The sequence below is a fragment of the Aquarana catesbeiana genome, linkage group LG03 (assembly GCF_042186555.1).
Source record: "Aquarana catesbeiana isolate 2022-GZ linkage group LG03, ASM4218655v1, whole genome shotgun sequence".
NCBI classification, from domain to species: Eukaryota; Metazoa; Chordata; class Amphibia; order Anura; family Ranidae; genus Aquarana; species Aquarana catesbeiana.
This window is the reverse complement of record NC_133326.1, coordinates 365,655,851-365,678,478: the sequence shown is the minus strand read 5'-3', so window position 1 is coordinate 365,678,478 and position 22,628 is coordinate 365,655,851. Positions and strand designations below refer to the sequence as shown.

General features: G+C 43.5%; 1 protein-coding gene across 1 annotated transcript in view; it reads left to right on the top strand.

Moving 5' to 3' along the window:
- The window catches only part of SH3RF2 (SH3 domain containing ring finger 2), a 260,511-nt gene that overhangs the window by 15,672 nt on the left and 222,211 nt on the right, over positions 1-22,628 (top strand). The gene's annotated exons all lie outside the window — the stretch shown is intronic.

The following is a 22,628-nucleotide window of genomic DNA, read 5'->3' as shown; positions in this document are numbered from 1 at the left end:
TGTTCTGAAACTGAAATGTTTTCAAATCCCATAATCTATGTGTCTCGGTTGTGAGAAAATGTCATAGCAATAACGGTACCTGTATTAAGAAAAAGCTATTTGTGGCTTTTCCTCACTATGTCTATATGCCTTTTGTATATAATATTCCTGTTTTCACATAGAATGTATAGATATCAGTGAGCTTAAAGGTGTACATTGGGCACTTGTCAAATTTTTAAAAATGTCAAATAGATGTTGGAGTGTTTCTGATTTAAAATGAAAATTCCGAATTACAATTTGTAACTTACATTTTACATGAAGTGTATGGCTTGGTGGACATACTGGTGGCCTGTTTCCTATACTGCATTGTTAAAGGGCTTTCCTTTTTTTTTCATCTGATTGCTGTTTTTTATCTTTAGAGCACATTATTTGTAAAATTCTTTCAGACATATTATTCATGGTGACACGCAGTGCTTTGTATGCCAATGAAACTGTTATTTGTAAAGTATTCACCTGCATAACATCATATTTTCCAAAGGAATAATAGATGTGTTGCCTCATTTAGATTAGCTTCACACTTTTGCATTGCAGTAATGTGCGGTAAAACATACATTGTAGAACTATGGGGGTAAAGGATTCTTCAGCACCCAGTACTTCTAAAAATGTTGGATGCCTGGTCCCCTCTAAGCTCTGCAGTTCCGTATACTGACTAATACATCAGTATGGGACAACATAGTGGAGTAGGGGACATCAGATGGAACCACAGCATGCAGCATGGCACCAGGCATCAGACATACCCAGAAGTGTAATGAATGCAGAAGATTCCTCTAGAGCTTTTCAACAGAGCAAATGTTGATGGGGTGAGTGGCAATACAGGTGAGTATTAAGTCCTTTCTTTACAGGCAGCCAGAGCTGCCTTGAGGTAATTTTCTGCTTGAAGCTTGTAGCTCTAAAAAGCTCAACAAACCAAGTCCCATTCCTTTCAATTGCCCCTGTTCACATCTGAGCTTTCTGTCACCTGAAGCAAAATGCCTGAAGCTCAAAAAAGTACATGAGCTTCCTTTTGGCAGATTACAAGCATTTTTGGCCCCATAGACATCAATAGAAATGCCTGACTTGAGCGTTTTAAAAGCATTTTACAAGCGTTTTCTGATTAAATAGCAGCTCTTCACCCCTAATTTCCTTTCCCTCTCCTCCCCCTAGTGCTTTCTATTGGCTAAACAAAAATGACTGAAGCTGTAAAACGGTTGTAATATACTTCTAAAAGACTTTTAAAAAGCTTGTAAAAATCTGCAAAAAAAGCTTAAAAAAACACATGAAAAACACCAGTAAATAGGTATGCTCAGGTGTGAATGGAGCCTAAATCGAATGGATTGTTTAGTTTAAGTTCTAACACCACACATTATCAGTAAATTAAAGAGTGGTGTACAATCAGATTGTAAAGTGTACAACCAGAATATGGATCTTCTAATCACAAAATAGTAACCATTATTTACAGCATTGATATAAACTACAACTATTAAGGCCAGCTGGTTCATTCTTACAAATTCTACTTTAGTCCAAAATGGCTGCCACCAATGGAAAAATTGATGCACTTTAAGAGGCTGTCACTTTGTCCTTTCAAGGCAAAACAACATGTTATTTGTAAGAACCTTCCAACCAGTGATACTTATGCCGCGTACACACGACCGTTTTTTCCGTCAGAATAAACGCTGATGGTTTTTCTGACAGAGTTCCGACGGAGTTCCACTAAAAACGGACTTGCGTACACACGATCACACCAAAGTCCGATCGTTTAGAACGCGGTGACGTACAACACGTACGACGGGACTAGAAAAAGCAAGTTAAATAGCCAGTAGCCAATAGCTGCTTTGCGTCATTTTTGGTCCGTCGGATAAGCATACAGACGAACGGTTTTCCCGATAGGAATTGATTCCATCAGAAAGATTTAAAGCATGTTTTATTTCTAGGTCCATCAGAATTTTCGAAAGGAAAAGTCCGATGAAGCCCACACACGATCGGAATATCCGATGAAATTATTCCATCTGACCTTTTCTGCCGAAAAGTCCGGTCATGTGTACGCGGCATTACCCTTGCCACTTTCCTCTACTGCTCTATTTCTTTGTGTCCCAACCAGAGGCGGCTCTAGACTTTGTGAAGCCTTAGGCAAAACTTAGTCATAAGGCCCCACTCACGCCCATAATGGGAAAAATAATTAAAGCGATAAAAAAATAACTGTATGTCCCCCCCACAGCGCTGCCGGCTTCCCTCCTCTTTTCTCCCGCTGACTGCTGTGGGAGACCTTCAGAAAAAGGGGCTGGTAAATATGTAATTCACCAGCCCCTTCCTTTTCTAAATGAACACAGTGATTGTGTGACTGTGTTTACTGTGCTTCGGTTTATGAACTAACAGGAGCCTCTGTCTCCTGTTTAATCATCTGCAGTGCAGCTTAGGCTGCAGAGAAAGGGACTGGGGAATCAGTGTCCTTAGTCCCTTTCCCTTTTTAAAAGTGAGACTTCAGGGGTCTGTTTAGACTCCTGATCTCACCAAAGAAACCAAAAAACTCTCACCAAAAAACTTAAAAAATTAAAAATAAATTAATAAATAAAACAATTGTGTACATGAGAGTAGTGCGGAGTGTATGGTGGGGGGTAGTATGTACATGAGAGGGGTGTGGAGTGTATGGTGGTGGGTAGTATGTACATGAGAGGGGTGCGGAGTGTATGGTAGTGGGTAGTATGTACATGAGAGGGGTGCGGAGTGTATGGTAGTGGGTAGTATATACATGAGAGGGGTGCGGAGTGTATGGTAGCGGGTAGTATATACATGAGAGGGGTGTGGAATGTATGGTGGTGGGTAGTATGCACATGAGAGGGGTGCGGAGTGTATGGTGGGGGGTAGTGTGTACAAGAGAGGGGTGCAAGGTGTATGGTGGGGGGTAGTATGTACATGAGAGGGGTGCGTAGTGTATGGTGGGAGGTAGTATGTACATGAGAGGAGTGCGGAGTGTATGGTGGGGGGTAGTATTACATGAGCGGGGTGTGGAGTGTATGGTGGGGGGTAGTGTGTACATGAGAAGGGTGCGGAGTGTATGGTGGTAGGTAGTATGTACATGAGAGGGGTGTGGAGTGTATGGTGGAGGGTAGTCTGACATGAGAGGGGAGCGGAGTGTATGGTGGAGGGTAGTATTACATGAGAGGGGTGCACATGGTAGAAAAATGGTATATGGTGTGAATGGGCCCTAATTTATTGCTCCATCGCTGCAGAGGCCACCTAGCAGTGGCATGCATAAAGCAACTGAAGTTAGCAACACAGTACCATAACTAGCCTCCCAGCCTGCTGCAGACACTGCTCTCACCTCCCACTCCTCCAACTCAAGTCCCTGCACACAAGAAACAAATCCCTGCACACAAGTCCCTGCACACAAGTCACAAGTCCCTGCACACAAGTCACAAGTCCCTGCAGATAAGTCCTTGCACACAAGTCACAAGTCCCTGCACACAAGTCCCTGCGAACAAGTCCCTGCACACAAGACACAAGTTCCTGCACACAAGTCCCTGCACACAAGACACTGAGAATGAGAATGCTGACAGTGGCAGAGGGAACAGGAAGAGACTTCTGGTGTGCGCGGCGCTGTAATATAGCAGCGATACGGCTGCATACTAGTAGAGACCCTCGCTCATCCATCTGGCTTGCTAAGTGGGGACACTGACAGGGGGACATTCCCTCCCACATACACGTCAGGCAAATTAGGCAGCCGCGAGGCCCCTGGGAGTTGCGAGGCCTAAGGCGACCGCCGAATTTGCCCTATTAGAGAGCCGCCTCTGGAGCAGACTAATGTTCTCTACAAAACCATATGGTAATCCAGGACACACGGTTCATTAGATTTATTTATCACTAAGTAAATTGTGTGAACCTGAACTAAGTAGAACATTCAGAGGAATCTCTTACCTGTTCACACACAGCAAGACAAGCAATCTACGTCATGTCTGACATTGAATACAACCAGAGTGTGTTTGGTTTGGCTTAAACATCAGAGCACTGGCAATATTAAACAATATTGTGTTTTGTACATGTTAGTACTAGGCCTGTCAAAATACCTGGGTTTTCAAACTAAAGATTCATTTTTCTATCAGTCGATTGTAAATTCAGTGAGAAAGGGTGAAGTTCTATAATTTGTTTATAGTCAAACTAAAATGTTACTTAGCTGTGACTGGGCATGAATCGTGATCAGTTTACTGAACGTATTCTTTGTTGGGCTGCTAAAATATTGTTGTACTGAATTCTGTAATTATTTAGCCTGCACAACCAAAACCTCACATTTTGTATATACAATACATAATTTTAAAGCAGAACTCTAGGCAGATATAAAAGACAAAAATTAATGAAACTTTGTAAAAAATAGCTATAATTATAAATAATTATTTTTAAATGCAAGTTGTGTAAGTACATAACTTTGACCTGGTATCAGCCGCTTGCACTCGAGGTACAGCATGGCTGGAAAGTGAGATGCAGCACAAGTAACTCATGTGCTGACAAAAAACATGCTGATAGAAATAGAAAGGATAGTGATAGTGAGATAATATCATTACTGTGCTGCTTCTCCTTTCACTGTCCAGCACACCTTTGAGATGGGGAGAGAGCATTGGGAACCTCTAACAAGTGCATGAACAAGGACCAACACATCAGAATCACCTGGTATTATTTTATAAAAGCTTCAGATTTAGTATTGAAAAGTACAATTACTATTGAAATTACATTAGCATGTTAAAGTTTATATGAGATTTCCGTGATTGGGAAAGTACACTTGTGTTCAAAATAATAGCAGTCCATCATCACTAACCACATCAATCACTGTTTTTGCATCAAACTTTGTACATGCTGGGTATAGTGCATTTCTCTCTGAAAATCTGAGTAAAATGGGTTGTTCCAGACATTATTCAGAAGAACAGCGTACTTTGATTAAAAAGTTGATTGGAGAGAGCAAAACATATAAAGAAGTACAGAAATTGATAGGCTGCTCAGCTGAAATGATCTCAAATGCTTTAAAATTGCAACCAAACCCAGAAAGACGTGGAAGAAAATGGAAAACTACCCTTCAAATGGATCAAAGTATAGCCAACATGGCAAAGACTTAGCCAATGATCAGCTCCAGGGTGATCAAAGAAGGTCTAACGTTACCTCTGAGTACAACAATTAAAAGAAGCCTATGTGAAGCCAAGCTATCTGCAAGAAGCGCCCACAAAGTCACATTGTTGAAAAAAAAACGACATGTGCTAAAGAGGTTACAATTTGCCAAAGAACACATTGATTGGCCTAAAGAGAAATGGCGCAACATTTTGTGGACTAATGAAAGCAAGATTGTTCTTTTTGCATCTAGGAGCCGCAGACAGTTTTCCAGACGACCCCCAGACACTAAATTCAAGCCACTGTACACTGTATAGTCAGTGAAGCATGGTGGTGCAAGCATCCTGATATGGGGATGTTGCTCATACTGTGGTGTTGGGCCTATTTATCGCATACCAGGGATCATGGATCAGTTTGAATACATGAAAATACTTGAAGAGGTCATGTTGCCTTATGGCAAAGAGGATATGCCCTTGAAATGTGTGTTTCAACAAGACAATGACCCCAAACACATCAGTAAGCGAGTAACATCTTGGTTCCAAACCAACAAGGTTAATGTTACGGAGTGGCCAGCCAATCCCTAGACCTTAATCCAATATAAACTTGTGGGGTGACATAAAAAATGCTGTTTCTGAGGTAAAACAAAGAAATGCAGAGAAATTGTGGAATGTAGTGCAATCGTCCTGGGCTGGAATACCTGTTTACAGGTGTCAGAAGCTGTATGACTCCATGCAACACAGATGTGAAGCAGTTCTCAGAAACAAAGGTTATACAACTAAATATCAGTTCAGTGATTCACAGGAAAGCAAAATCTTTAAGCATTTCTCAGTTTATACAGTAAATGTTTGAGTTTGTAAAGAAAAATGCAGACATCTTTTTCTTCACCTTCTGTAACGCAATAACAAATTTGAAACATTTTTCTTTATGTTTTGAGCTGGAATAGACTGTGCTGTGTTCCCAATACATTTGCGTGTATGGAAAGAAAAGCTATTATAAGGATTTTGAGCTTTACATTTTTAAACACACTGCTATTATTTTTAACACAACTGTATGTACTTTAAACAGATTGTAGTCACAATAATATCTATAAAATATATTTATTATTATTATACAGGGTTTATATAGTGCCAACAGTTTGTGCAGTCCTTCACAACATGAGGGCAGACAGAATAGTTACAATACAATTCAATACAGGAGGAATCAGAGGGGCCGCTCGTTAGAGCTTACAGTCTAATGCCCCGTACACACGGTCAGATTTTCCGATGGAAAATGTCCGATCGGAGCGTGTTGTCGGAAATTCCGACCGTGTGTGGGCTCCATCGGACATTTTCCATCGGATTTTCCGACACACAAAGTTGGAGAGCAGGAGATAAAATTTTCCGACAACAAAATCCGATCGCGTCTATTCCGACCGTGTGTGGCCTGTTCCGACGCACAAAGTGCCACGCATGCTCAGAAGAAATTCCAAGGTGGAACAGCTCGTTCTGGTAAACTTAGCATTCGCAATGGATACAGCACTTTCGTCACGCTGCAATGTTAAAAATGGTTTAATACAGCGCACTCTCTTCTTCTTTATAATGTGACAAGAATTAAGTAGTTTTGCTGCTCATATTCACACACACTTCTCACAAAGTTTTATTTTTGTTTTTTTATTGGGATTCCCTGAATATATTGTTATTAGTTGTCACATCTGACAGAATTTTTTTTTTTATTTAATTTTTTTGGGGATTTTAAGCCTTTTTTTTTTTAATGTTTGAATTTTTTCAAAGGCTGATCTTTGTTCAATGTTATTTTTATTTTTACTCCAGACTATTTTTGTGTGTGTTTTGTGTGTCAAGTTACCTCAACACCATTGATATCTTTTATTATTTAATTTCAAGGAGATTGTTTGGTGTTGGTGTCCCTTGTTCATTTCACATTGTATATTTGAAATGTACCTGAATCCTCACAAACCAACTGTCCTTTTTGAAGTAAAACACATAGGAGAGTATAATTCAAAACAAAAATCCTTTATTAAGGGCTCAGAACCAAACAAAGAGGAAGGCAACACTGGATCAACAGGAGAAATTAGCGAAGCCTGGGACCCCCACGGCAGACATCAATTCTTGAACATCAAAATTGGTGGCCTGAGGAGTCCATATGTAAGGGAGGGCAGTCTGGTCCAGAATTCGCAGAGATCCGGATAGCAGCAGATGACATGTGTGTCCCCAGGCTGTGGTACCACAAGAGGCTGCATTTTTTGGCTGACCAGACTGGATCCAGGGTCCTCACTTTCTGGTCTTCCTTTCACGCTTCATTCCGGGCTGTGGCTGTGCAGTTGGAGATGTGGCAGGAGGAGGAGTAGGACCTGGAGGAGGACCTGGAGGAGAAGGAGGAGGAGGAGGACCTGCAGGAGGAGGAGGAGGACCATCGCAAAGGTGTGTCTGAGCTGTCATTTGGCCCCTCATACCTTTGTTAAGAGCCTCCAATATGAGCGCCTCACACAAGACTTGTTGGCCCTCCTCCATCCTCTGCATTTTATATGCAATGACGGCAGCAATGTCCTCCTCCACGGTCTGTCGTGCTCCCAGGACCTCTGTAGCCCTCCAAAAGAGTCCTCCGGTAGCCTCCTCTAGGGCACGCCTCCTACTGCCACTTTCTCTTTTCAGGGGGGGTGGAGGGACCTGCAGATCAGCCAGCCGGCTCGGCCCGGCCAACTCCTGGCTGAGACTTCCCTGTGTATGAAAAAGGGACATGGTTGTAATGTTTTGCTTCATCAATCACAATCCTAAATTAGTACTCCAAACTAACATCTAGTTAACATCATTGATTGGACAAGCAGAAATATTTAGAGGAATGCTATACCTGGCTCAATCTGGGCTCCTCCACATGTTGCCTGGAAGGCCCAGGTTGGGCGTCAGAAGCCTCAGCCGGGGGGGGGAGGAAGCGTGGAAGGAAGACTGGAGAGGGATGGCCTGGGTTCAGTCTGGCCTGCCAGAAAATGCAGCCTGTCGTAGTACAACATCCTGGGGACATAGATGTCATCTGCTGCTCCGGATCTCTGTGAATCCAGGACTTTCTTGCGCTCCCTTAGATATGTGCTCCTCAGGCCACCAATGAAGATCTTTAAATAGGTGATGTCTGCCGTGGGGATCACCTGCTTCACAATTTCACACAATTGCACCAGTGCTGCCTTCCTCTTTGCTTGGTTCTTGTAATGGGGGTGTTTAATCTCCCACAGACATGGCAGCTCCCTTAAGATATCTATGAATACTGACATGAAGTCATTGTCTTTCACTAAGATATCCATGTTCACTGCAAGACACAACACAAGACAAAGCCTAATGTCAGACAAAACTCTCCTAATCTTGTTACAATATAGTCTTCAATGTAGAAGCAGTATAGGCACAAGTTTGTCTCTTACCTTCGTTCTTACGATCGGCGCGTCCAATGCTCCTTCCTCCGCTCACAGATCGTACGTAATACGCACGCGTGTTACGCTTTATACACACTGCGCATGCGTGTAACTCCGCCCGCCCCTGACGTTCTTTCTAGTCTATTCCCCGCCCCTTTTCGTTCAGCGCAGTGGGGGAAGAGCACATGGCGGAGTCACAGCAGGTGCGTGCTAATTGCAGGAACGAGGAGGAGGAGGAAAGCCCGGATCCGGACACGTCCCGATCCAGAAGGAGACGTTTTAAGGCCACAAATATGTCCTTTGGGGAGATGTTGGAGATGGTCGACATCATGAAGAAGTCCGACTATGACGGAAAGTATGGGCCTTACCCCAACCCCAATATCAGAAAGGCCAAGATCATGGCGAAAGTGATCAAAAGTCTGCAGAAGAATTTCGGGGTACGACGATCGAAAGATCAGCTCAGGAAGCGGTGGTCGGACCTGAAATTGAGAGAGCCCGAGCAGTACCGAAAGATCCGGAGAGTGCTGCAAAAAAGTAAGTAGTTGTGCTGTGTTCCTATTCTTTCTGTCTTTATTGCATTTGTGCTGCTCCATATGTTTTTCTTAATTGTACAGTTTAAAAGGGCAACTTTAATGTTCATGGGCCCATTATTCGTTCGTATCAAACATTTTTCTTTCGGCCTCTAAAACACCATTGTTTAGGCCATATGCATTTTCCCACATTTTTTTTGGGCCTACTTGGATGCCAAATAGTTGTTTGTGTAGATGAGTTTGTTACTAGAATGAAATGCCAACTAGATTGTGTGTAAGGAGAGGACACTGAGCAGCTGTTTTCACATCTGGACACTGGAGCACTAGTGTGGGACACAAGAACACCATTTTTATTAGGGGGCCACACAGGTGCTCCAGTGTATACTATAGGGGGGTCTCCATCTGTGAAGCTTGTACTAAACAGGTAAAGTATTGCAGCTTGACAAAGGTCAATAAAAAAAATACATCTTGGAACTCGGCTAAAATAGACAATTGTACCCCACTTCCAAGCAATGTTTCCTATTTCTAGTTCTGCCATCAAATATCTGTGTGCTAATTATACCATTTTTGTTTTACATAGGGGAGAAAAGACTCGGAGGACACCCCTCATCCGAGGAGACCATAGACCCTCCACCTCTGGAAGAAGGGGAACTAACACCAACCCAAGAAGAGCAGGAGGAAGAAGAAGATGTGGTGGAGATTGGCACCACAACAGGTGAGTGTCTGCGACCACAGGCTCAGGTAAAAGAGATGGATGGTGGCAGATTTTTGAGACCTGTTTTTGTTTTCTTTCTCTCTTTTTAGGTGATCGTGATGTGAGGGATCCAGAACGTTTCACATCAGAAAGTGCCCAGATCCTGATCGGGGAGATCATGGGGTGTAATGTCGAACTGCAAAACATACAGCAAAAAATCAATGATGTTATTAAAAAAAATAATAACATCATTGATGTTTTGGGGCGAATTTAAAACCCCACAAAATCACTTTTTGGATTGTGGTCCAATCTTTTAAATATTTTTGCAATGTTCTGAAAAGCCAAATTTGGAGGATGCACACAGTGTGCCAACATGTGCTATCTGCCATCACGGGAGATCAATGGACGCGTTTTGGGGGTGCAACCCCTTCCTCAATTATAAAGTAGCGTTGAGGAAGGGCTTGCTCCCCCAAAACACGTCCCTTGATCCCCCCTGATGGCAGATAGCACATGTTGACATTCGTAAATTGGTTTGCATCTTCCAAATTTGGCTTTTCCAGGGGTGATTTCCCCCCATCTGAACGCTATATCAAACCCAGTTCCTAAATACTGATGTCTGATATAGCCTTCAGGTTTTACCTAATGTGAACTTTGTAAGTTCAAGTTTTTTGGCTTTCTTGTTGGTTTTACACAGGCCTGTTTTATCTGAAATGGACATTTCGATTTTTGATAATGCTACTGCAAAAATTGTTATACAACAAACATGTTGGTTTGTTTTAAAAACCTTTGGTAAATGCACATGTGATTGTGCAGGTATAAAAAAGTTGCTTACTCAAGAATGTGTGGATTATTGTCTCAACACTACAATACAACACTTTTGGGGTGATGTAATTGCTGTTTTCTGCAAAAATGGGTGTTATTTCCTAAGGGCAAATCCTCTTTGCACTACAAGTGCAGTTTCAGTGCAGTTGCAAGTGCACTTGTAGTGAAATGTGTTTTTGCATTTAGGAAATAACAGCCAACAGTGCTTTGTATAAGGTTACACAATCACAACATTTTCTGGACTCAACACATTTCTGTCAGGGTCAGCTAAAACGAACACAAGCAGTAAATGTCCACCAAGAATTTCTTTTTTTTTTTATTATAAAAAGGCTTCACAGATTGTCTGGCATATTGATAGCCCCCCTACCCGCAAAGAACTCCAGGTAGCGTAACCAGACATCACGGGCACTCAGGGAGGGCAAGCCAGGACGGCCACTTTCAAGCGCCGTCAGTGTGGTTTGATGTAGGATTCCGGCCTCAGGCCCAACTGAGCCAGCATAGTTGGCCGAATGTTTCCTTAAAAAGTTACGGAGAACACAGCACGCCAGTATATTATGGTTCAGTTTATACTCCGCCATATGGATGGGTGTCAGAAATAGTCGGAACCGGCTGGCCAGGATTCCAAATGTGTTCTCCACCACTCTTCGGGCTCTGGCCAGCCGGTAATTAAAAACCCTCTGTTCCGGGGTGAGGGTCCTCATTGGGAATGGCCGCATCAGGTGGTCCCCCAGCGCAAACGCTTCATCAGCAACGAACACAAATGAGAGTCCTTCAACATTGTCCTCTGGAGCTGGCAAGTCCAAGCTGCCATTCTGGAGACGCCTGTAAAACTCCATCTGGGCGATGACTCCACCATCGGACATCCGGCCATTCATCCCCACGTCCACATACAGGAAGTCGTATTTAGCCGGCACCACCGCCAACATCACTATACTATTGAACCCCTTGTAATTATAATAGTAGGTGGGACGATGTGGACGTGTTTCCCATCAATTGCCCCTCCGCAGTTAGGAAAGTCCCACCGCTGGGCAAAGTGGGAGGCCACAGTCTGCCATTCCTGTGGCGTGGAAGGAAACTGTGGAGGAAAAAACAATAAACATTACTATTTTTTCACAGAAACATGGCAAGCAGATTAGGCACAAACATTATGTGGCAACCTCCAGATAGCATTTAGTAAGGGGAATTTAACAAGGCCAAAGTATAAGGTACACCTATCATATTCCCCCTCCCCCCCTCTCATGGGCCATTTCTAACATTATAGGGGGGGGGAATCTTGGACAGGTAACCCTCTTCACTTCATTGAGAGCTGAATGCCTAAATAATGGGTATTACTTGGAACAGCCCCTCCTTAGTTACGCTATTGGCAGACCACTGGACAGGTAAGAAGTGTCATAACACAAAGATATAAATACACATTGTACACATTTGAGGACATTTGGACATTCTGCTATTACCTATCAAGATAATAATAGAATACAAAAACTTGAAACAGTACCATTGGAAAGTATACAGGCAGGCCCTTGCACTACATGCTTTGGGCAATTTATCCATAAATCTGACCAGTAAAGAGGTGGGTATAGTGTGTATGGGTTTGGCAAAGTCAGCAGATAGATGATTGAGGATACATAGAGAATTGGGATCAGCTGACTTAGCAGTTGGGGGAGGGAGGGTTACAAAAAATTATTTGGGGACACCAACAAAAAAAAAGCCTCTGGCACTCTGCCAGAATTTAAATCAAAAATAACATTTCCAAACATTTTAGGGGGTGTTTGGGGTAAAGCACTACTATAGAGCTGATAAAATACATTGTTAAGTGACTACATGAGGTGAATATAGGCCAGGAGACACCATGCTGGGGAGGTTATTGAAGGGCAAATATGTATGAAGGACCTAAAATAATAATTACATAAAAATCCAGCATGCATGAGAACAAAGGGGACATTCACAGCATATTACAATCATGGTAATTAGGGAAAGAGGAAAGAAATACAATATATTAGCAAACATTAAATTCCATTAAATTCTGATATAAAAGCATAAAAATCTTACCTTCATATACTCCTTCTGCAGGACCTGTATGATGGCAGAACAGGTCTCTGGGATGATGATACCCAGAGCCTGGGGGGAGATGCCTGTCGAGAACTTCAAGTCCTGCAAGCTTCTCCCTGTCGCCAAATACCGCAGGGTAGCGACCAACCTCTGCTCCGGCGTGATGGCTTGCCTCATGCAGGTATCCTGCCTGCTGATATAGGGGGTCAGCGAAGCCAACAAACGGTGAAACACGGGGTCGTCATCCTGAGAAAGTTCCTGAAATCATCAGGATTATTCTCACGGATCTCACGGAGCAAAGGCATATGAGAGAACTGGTCACGCTGAAGCAACCAATTCTTGGTCCATGAACTCCTCCCCACCCTGTTCATGGACTGGACTTGTGTCAAGGTCAGGACCCCAACACCAAGCCCCCGCACAGCACGAACTCTACGAGGAGTACGCATACGAAACATGGCTAGAAAACGGTCGGCTGCTCAGAACGATGTAACAGAACGCACTGAAGAACAGCAAGGCCTGTGAAGAGCGACCTGAAAACCAGTAACGAACGAACAAGAATACAATGACTACTTAAAGTCACGCGGAACTTGCTTGCACGCACTGAAGAGCAGATACAAACCTACAAGCACAAACTGAACGGCAGAAAACGATCTGAAAGCCACAAGTCTGAAAAAGCGTGAATCGTCTCTCACCAAACTTTTACTAACACGAGATTAGCAAAAGGAGCCCAAAGGGTGCCGCGCTTGGTTCTGAACCGGCCTTTTCTAGTCTCGTCGTACGTGGTGTACGTGACCGCGTGGCTGGCGATCGGAAATTCCGACAACTTTGTGCGACCGTGTGTAGACAAAAAAAGTTTGAGCCAACATCCGTCGGAAAAAATCCTAGGATTTTGTTGTCGGAATGTCCGAACAAAGTCCGACCGTGTGTACGCCCTATAAGAGGGAGGGTCAAGTGATACTAAAGGTAATAACTGTGAGGGTAAGCTGATGGAGAAAATAAAAGTACAGTTGTTAGGTGTTATTTAAATGATTTAAATTATATGTTTTTTGCAGCAGGATACAGACATTTCATATTCTACAATTTCTCCCCCGGATTTGTTGCAGTTGTTTTCCCTTCAATACCAGTCACAAGACCAACTCAAGGCATCTTCAGGGGAAGCATTACAAAAAGTAGACGTGTATCCATTAGATCACTTATACAATTTCTTTTGGTGGGAAATACATAAAGATAGGTTGAGGTGAGGGTATAAGACTACTGTATTAAACCTAGGATTCATTTATCTAAGTATCCAGCAAGAAGTTTGTTGCCCATTGTATTGTATAAGCAGGGCTGGTCCTTTAATGTGTCAAGGCACTTTTGAGTAATTGCTCCTGTAATTTGCATTTGAGTAATGTATCTTAACTTTCCTATGTGGATACAATTATTGTTCAAAATACTTACAAAGGGTACATGTTTAGCATTTTATGGTTTATCAGTTACATTTTCTTTTTGGGTGCTGGTCTGGAGATCAGGCATCTCCTGGTGCCTGCACACATATTCACTTTTCAGACTGGCCTGAAATCACCAATTTCTGGGGTGCTGTATAATGAAAAATGCAACCACACTTCATAGTTGCATGATTTGCCTACCCCTTTCCACCATCTTGTTGTCGGCCAATAATACCACCAGTTATATTTGCAGGCCAATAGCTGCAGATGGCAGACAGTAACAGGCTACATGGCGAACATGCAAGCTGTCATTGCTTTATTATATTTAAGGTTGGTCACATAATTTTGGGCTTCTGGTACTGCCTATGACAGTAGGCAGTATGTGCAGAAAAAGAGTGCAGAGGGTATGACAGCAGACGGTATGTGTAGGAGAAGACTGCAGAGGGTATACAGCAGGCAGTGTGTGTAGGAGAAGAGTGCAGAAGGTATGACAGTAGGTAGTATGTGCAGGTGAAGAGTGCAGAGGGTATGACAGTAGGTAGTGTGTGCAAGTGAAGAGTGCAGAGGGTATGACAGTTGGTAGTATGTGCAGGTGAAGAGTGCAGAGGGTATGACAGTTGGTAGTATGTGCAGGTGAAGAGTGCAGAGGGTATGACAGTAGGTAGTATGTGCAGGTGAAGAGTGCAGACGGTATGACAGTAGGTAGTATGTTCAGGAGAAGAGTGCAGAGGGTATGACAGTAGGTAGTATGTGCAGGTGAAGAGTGCAGAGGGTATGATAGTAGGTAGTATGTGCAGGAGAAGAGTGCAGAGGGTATGACAGTAGGTAGTATGTGCAGGTGAAGAGTGCAGACGGTATGACAGTAGGTAGTATGTGCAGGAGAAGAGTGCAGAGGGTATGACAGTAGGTAGTATGTGCAGGTGAAGAGTGCAGAGGGTATGATAGTAGGTAGTGTGTGCAGGAGAAGAGTGCAGAGGGTATGACAGTAGGTAGTATGTGCAGGTGAAGAGTGCAGACGGTATGACAGTAGGTAGTATGTGCAGGAGAAGAGTGCAGAGGGTATGACAGTAGGTAGTATGTGCAGGTGAAGAGTGCAGACGGTATGACAGTAGGTAGTATGTGCAGGAGAAGAGTGCAAAGGGTATGACAGTTGGTAGTATGTGCAGGTGAAGAGTGCAGACGGTATGACAGTAGGTAGTATGTGCAGGAGAAGAGTGCAGAGGGTATGACAGTAGGTAGTATGTGCAGGTGAAGAGTGCAGAGGGTATGATAGTAGGTAGTATGTGCAGGAGAAGAGTGCAGAGGGTATGACAGTAGGTAGTATGTGCAGGTAAAGAGTGCAGAGGGTATGACAGTAGGTAGTTTGTGCAGGTGAAGAGTGCAGAGGGTATGACAGTAGGTAGTATGTGCAGGAGAAGAGTGCAGAGGGTATGACAGTAGGTAGTATGTGCAGGTAAAGAGTGCAGAGGGTATGACAGTAGGTAGTTTGTGCAGGTGAAGAGTGCAGACGGTATGACAGTAGGTAGTATGGGCAGGAGAAGAGTGCAGAGGGTATGACAGTAGGTAGTATGTGCAGGTGAAGAGTGCAGACGGTATGACAGTAGGTAGTATGTGCAGGAGAAGAGTGCAGAGGGTATGACAGTAGGTAGTATGTGCAGGTGAAGAGTGCAGAGGGTATGATAGTAGGTAGTGTGTGCAGGAGAAGAGTGCAGAGGGTATGACAGTAGGTAGTATGTGCAGGTGAAGAGTGCAGACGGTATGACAGTAGGTAGTATGTGCAGGAGAAGAGTGCAGAGGGTATGACAGTAGGTAGTATGTGCAGGTGAAGAGTGCAGACGGTATGACAGTAGGTAGTATGTGCAGGAGAAGAGTGCAAAGGGTATGACAGTTGGTAGTATGTGCAGGTGAAGAGTGCAGACGGTATGACAGTAGGTAGTATGTGCAGGAGAAGAGTGCAGAGGGTATGACAGTAGGTAGTATGTGCAGGTGAAGAGTGCAGAGGGTATGATAGTAGGTAGTATGTGCAGGAGAAGAGTGCAGAGGGTATGACAGTAGGTAGTATGTGCAGGTAAAGAGTGCAGAGGGTATGACAGTAGGTAGTTTGTGCAGGTGAAGAGTGCAGAGGGTATGACAGTAGGTAGTATGTGCAGGAGAAGAGTGCAGAGGGTATGACAGTAGGTAGTATGTGCAGGTAAAGAGTGCAGAGGGTATGACAGTAGGTAGTTTGTGCAGGTGAAGAGTGCAGACGGTATGACAGTAGGTAGTATGGGCAGGAGAAGAGTGCAGAGGGTATGACAGTAGGTAGTATGTGCAGGTGAAGAGTGCAGACGGTATGACAGTAGGTAGTATGTGCAGGAGAAGAGTGCAAAGGGTATGACAGTTGGTAGTATGTGCAGGTGAAGAGTGCAGACGGTATGACAGTAGGTAGTATGTGCAGGAGAAGAGTGCAGAGGGTATGACAGTAGGTAGTATGTGCAGGTGAAGAGTGCAGAGGGTATGATAGTAGGTAGTATGTGCAGGAGAAGAGTGCAGAGGGTATGACAGTAGGTAGTATGTGCAGGTAAAGAGTGCAGACGGTATGACAGTAGGTAGTATGTGCAGGAGAAGAGTGCAGAGGGTATGACAGTAGGTAGTATGTGCAGGTGAAGAGTGCAGACGGTATGACAGTAGGTAGTATGTGCAGGAGAAGAGTGCAAAGGGTATGACAGTTGGTAGTATGTGCAGGTGAAGAGTGCAGACGGTATGACAGTAGGTAGTATGTGCAGGAGAAGAGTGCAGAGGGTATGACAGTAGGTAGTATGTGCAGGTAAAGAGTGCAGAGGGTATGACAGTAGGTAGTTTGTGCAGGTGAAGAGTGCAGAGGGTATGACAGTAGGTAGTATGTGCAGGTGAAGAGTGCAGACGGTATGACAGTAGGTAGTATGGGCAGGAGAAGAGTGCAGAGGGTATGACAGTAGGTAGTATGTGCAGGTGAAGAGTGCAGACGGTATGACAGTAGGTAGTATGTGCAGGAGAAGAGTGCAAAGGGTATGACAGTTGGTAGTATGTGCAGGTGAAGAGTGCAGACGGTATGACAGTAGGTAGTATGTGCAGGAGAAGAGTGCAGAGGGTATGACAGTAGGTAGTATGTGCAGGTGAAGAGTGCAGAGGGTATGATAGTAGGTAGTATGTGCAGGAGAAGAGTGCAGAGGGTATGACAGTAGGTAGTATGTGCAGGTAAAGAGTGCAGAGGGTATGATAGTAGGTAGTTTGTGCAGGTGAAGAGTGCAGAGGGTATGACAGTAGGTAGTATGTGCAGGTGAAGAGTGCAGAGGGTATGACAGTAGGTAGTATGTGCAGGTGAAGAGTGCAGAGGGTATGACAGTAGGTAGTATGTGCAGGTGAAGAGTGCAGAGGGTATGACAGTAGGTAGTATGTGCAGGTAAAGAGTGCAGAGGGTATGACAGTAGGTAGTATGTGCAGGTAAAGAGTGCAGAGGGTATGACAGTAGGTAGTATGTGCAGGTGAAGAGTGCAGAGTTTATGACAGCAGGCAGTATGTGCAGGAGAGGAATGAGAATGGTATGATGACAACCATAATGTTGCAAAAATAGAAAGGTGGTCATTATGTGAGGGAGATGAGTGTCCATGCAGAGGCGGCTCTCTAATTAGGCAAATTAGGCGGCCGCCTAAGGCCTCGCACTCACAGGGGCCTCGCGGCCGCCTAATTTGCCTGTTCTCAATCACTGAAGTTGACGCCGACGGCTCCACCTACCCCCACTGGGACTCTGTGGCTTAGGAGCTGACGGACAAATCAGATACTGCCCGCAGCCTGAGGAATAGCGGCCTCATCACGGAGCGTCCCAGTCTGTGGGGCCTCATGTGTAAGTTTTGCCTAAGGCCTCACAAAGTCTAGAGCCGCCTCTGATGGTATGACAGTGGGCAGTATGTGCAGCAGAGCACCTGAGGGTAAGATAGTTATGGTTATGTGCAGGAGAGGACATGTGCATGGAGGCAGTTATTTTCACTCCTTACATACAGTATGTGCTGTAGACTGAAATCCCTGCTTAGTTCTGCTGTACAGTGATTGTGCTTTTATGTTGCACTCACTTGCTGCAAATCTGTCAGGCTTACCTGTAAGCTAAGCAGCTATTCAGCAGGAACAGTTGGCAACACCGCACATGGTACATATCTTAGTATGTATAATTTAATGCCAAATTGCTAAAGTAATAGTTTGGAAAATTCCAATTTCAAATCATACAGATATTTAAACAAATTATTGTTTTTCCAGGTATAGTAAAATGACAGATACGGCAGTCAGACAGGTAGCAGATATGTTCATGCTATGAAAAATGACTTTGCATTCTCAAATAGGTAAAATAATTCATATGTATGATTCTCATCCTGGGGATGTTACTAGTGCTTTTAAGCATAAAATTAATTTTACTGAATGACTAGTTTTAAAATACAGCCTTTTAGTGTAATATCATGTGCTCAACTCTAAGTGTGAAGGAAATCTTCCACAGCTTATTTCATACATTCTCAAAGTGGCCTCTCTCTATCTCCCTTTCTCTCTTTCAAAAGGAATAATAACAGTCATTTTAGCTGATCTGTTCTCTGAAGAAATTTGGACAAGGCTTGTGAAGCAATAAATGTATAGTAAGCGTCACGACTTGCCTAATGGCAAAGTGTAGCTCATATATATATTTTTTTCTCTTAATTGTATGAGCATGTCACTACAGTACTGGGCCAGTATAGTAATAACCATAATGCCCCGTACACACGATTGGATTTTCTGACAACAAATGTTGAATGTGAGCTTGTTGGTGCACAGCCCGACAGTCCGTGTGTATGCTCCATCGAACATTTGTTGTCGTACTTTCCGCCAACAAATGTTGACTAGCAGGTTCTCAAATTTTCCACCAACAAATGTTTGTTGTCAGACTTTCCAATTGTGTGTACACAAGTCTGTCGGACAAAAGTCCACGCATGCTCAGAATCAAGTACGAGCCGAAGATATAACTAGCGTTCGTAATGAAGATATCACGTACATCTTGTACGTCACTATGTTCGTAATTGTTGGCCAACATTTGTGTGACCGTGTGTATGCAAGACAAGTTGGAGCCAACATTCTTCGAACAAAAATCCACGGTTTTGTTGTCGGAAAGTCCGATCATGTGTACAGGGCATAAGGGTGGGTGATACAGATGCTTTGGGGAGGGCTAAGCTAGTTGGGGTCTTAGCTGTCACCCCACTATACAGCTGTAGGTAATTTAGATTTATTTATTTTTTGCCAGCAGTTAGAGAACGGGTGTAGAGGTTAGAACAACTCAGAGTTCAGCTTTAACTCCTTGCTGACAAGTGTATGGGTCCTCACATAAGTGGGTTTTTATCTGTGGGGCTGCAATCACATGAAGCTGTGCTTGTGCTGAGAGCATACTCATCAAGAGCTCCGGGTCTCCTACTAACAATTGGGAACCAGGAGGCCTAGTTCCTGATCACCTGATAGTTGTGATAGCCTCTGATTGGCTATCATGTTTATCAGTCACTGTACAGCCTGCCCTTGTGTGTTTTCTCCTCTTGAGTGGAGAAAAAGATACATTGTATTGTTTTTTTCTTCTTGCTAGAAGAGAAAAATGTAATAACAAAATTGTGTGTAAAAAAATAAGAGCAATAAAAACAAAAATCTAGATCGGGGTTCACAAGTATATGCTGATTATCACTTTCTGCACGGGTGTTTATTTTTACCATTCCTTTACTTCAAATTACTACACTATAAGATTTTTTTGCTTTTATGGTAACTTGTGTGTAGTGGCACTATGGTATCCTTAGGAGGAATTGATACAGCTAAACGCTGGACCTTCATAACCACACCACAGAGTGATTACTTAAAGCGTGTGTGCTGTACCCTTGGTTGAGGCAGCATCCATTTCTGGTGAGTTCCACTTCTTCCCATAGCTGCATATGAGGAAATCTCAACAGGCAATATTTCTGGAAACATTTATGAACTGTTCACTAATATCTGGGCTTTCTTAAATGGTTTTTGAGTGCTGCAATCTTTTTTATTTGAAGTCACTGGGAGGATTGTATATTTCCTTTGTTGCAAACAGCTTATTTCTTATTCTTTTGACTACTGATTTTGGGTGAAGAGCTGACTTTGTTTATATTTTAGTTTTCCAGGGTATAACTTACCTGATTACACTAAGTAGTTGTGATGATATGTACAGTTTTACTAACACATCCCAAAGTTGCAAAATTATGTTCAAGATTTATTATACCCTCCATAATGAAGGGGTAAACAGCAGGGGCGGATTGACAACTCATGGGGCCCCCGGGCAATAGGAGATTATGGGGCCCCCCAGGCAGAGATTATGGGGCCACACATTATACACACACACAGTATACAATCACACAGTATACACATACATGTACACACAGTATACACAGACATGCTTCTATTGGCTGAGAAGGTACTGGAGAGGTGGGGCAGCTATAATCTCGGGATTTTTAGACCAAAAGGATGTCGGTAAGGGACATTTCAGAGACAGATGTAACATCCTGTGCCTGGTTTTACTGGCTGGCAACTCTGATGGGGCCCCTGAATGGTCTGAATGGTCAGTCCGCCCCTGGTAAACAATCATTTTTAAATGCATTTCTTTGCTGGAGAAATGAAATTTTGCATCTCTTTGCATCTCTGTGTCTGCCTCCTTTGTAACACATTTTTTTCAGAACTACAAATGCTTAGGGCTAAGTCAGACAGGTGATGTTGGCGTGTGTGAATACGCTAAGGATCACTACCTTGTAAGGGAGCAGTTCTGGTGACAGTAATTTTAAGCTCATTATGATCTTTCATAAATGTTTTTATATGGCAGGAGAGATAATCTAATTCAAGTTTATAGGAATTTATATGTCGTGCCACATATGTAGGCAAAAGTTTCCAAACAGTAAGATATTTGATACTCCAACTTTGATGTGCTGCCAAGCAGAGGTGGGGGACTCGAGTCATATGACTTGACTCGAGTCAGACTCGAGTCACCTGTTTGAGGACTTGCGACTTGCTTGACAAAATTAAATAAATGACTCGACTTGACTTTGACTTGTCACTAATGACTTGCGACTTGACTTTGACTTGGGCTATTTGACTTGCAATGACTTGCAATGACTTGGCACCACCCGTTCTGTGTCTTGGCCTAGGCAAAAGCCGCCCCCCCCCCCCACAAAAAAAAGCTCCCCCCGAGTCCCGGCTTCGGGGTAGATCAGTATTTTGACTTAATTTGTGACTTGACCAAAGTAAATGACTTGACTTGACTTGCTTGACTTCTAGCAGGGACTCGACTTGACTTGCTTGCTTTTCGCCACAGTAACTTGGGACTTGCTTATGACTTGAAGGTTAAGACTTGAGACTTGCTTGTGACTTGCACATGTGTGACTTACTCCCATCACTGCTGCCAAGTGTTCTGTTATCAGACCTTTAAGGATGTTTACAAGTGGTAGTTGGCAATATCCAGGGATTACAGGACAGACAGTCAGCTATGCGTAAGTGAGGATCCTACTTCCAATGCCACCTATATCCTTAACATTTTCACTTCTGATCTACACCTGAATATTCGGTGTATTTATATATGAATGTTCGTTTTTGTAAACCAGGTTGCCTTTATTTAGTGGTCTTTAACAAACTGTTTAAAGCATGTGCAGTATCTCATAACAACTAATCAGAACTAAGCTGGATGCCACTTATTACAGTGGACTTACATTATTACCAGAGGTGATTGCTGACTATCAAACAGGAAAGACATTAGATTTATTCTGGTCCTCAAAACAGATGGTCACAGACAGTAATAAAGCCATCAAGATTATAGCCAGATTGGGCACAGGCAAACCAATCTTAAACAGGTCTAGATTAATGCAATGACTGACAATAGCAGATTCAACAGGCCAGTAATCAAGTCAAGCACAGACAATATGAGTACAAACATTGCCAAAACAATTTGTAGAACTAATTCAAGGCATTGCCAGACAGAAGTTAGACAGACATGAATATATGACATGAGCAGAGAGACTAACCTATGTGAATAGATACAGCAATAAAAGTCCAAGCCCACGTTTTTAGTTTCCCTCCATGGGTGCAGTCAGGGTTCCTGATAAGCCAGTACAACTGGCCCTGTTGTACCGGGCCCAGCCATCGGGGGGGGGGGGGGGGACAGAGTGCAGAAAAAAAATATATATTTCCCCAACCCCCCCCCTCTCCGCTCCTCCCCCCTCCTTTCTCAGCAGCTGTTCAGTCGCTCTCAATGAGCACTCACTCGGGTAAACATCTCAGAGGCGGAGCCCGACTGTGAGATCCAATAGTTTGAGTGGGCGGGAGAGGGTGTGGCCGGCTTCGAGGATGATTGTTCCCAGGTTCTTCTGGTGTGCACACATGAGCTGCATTAACAATATGGTGGCAGTGGATCTGGATTCTCAGGGGACTGCAGGTTAGCCCAGTCACATTAACTGCAATGTAAAGTCTAATGTCTGCTTCTTCATGTAGTACAGCGGTCCTGACTGTGAGAAATTGGGTTTTAAACTGCACTGCCCAATTTCTCACAGCAGTGCTACATGAAAAAGGAGATACCATCAATGTCAGCA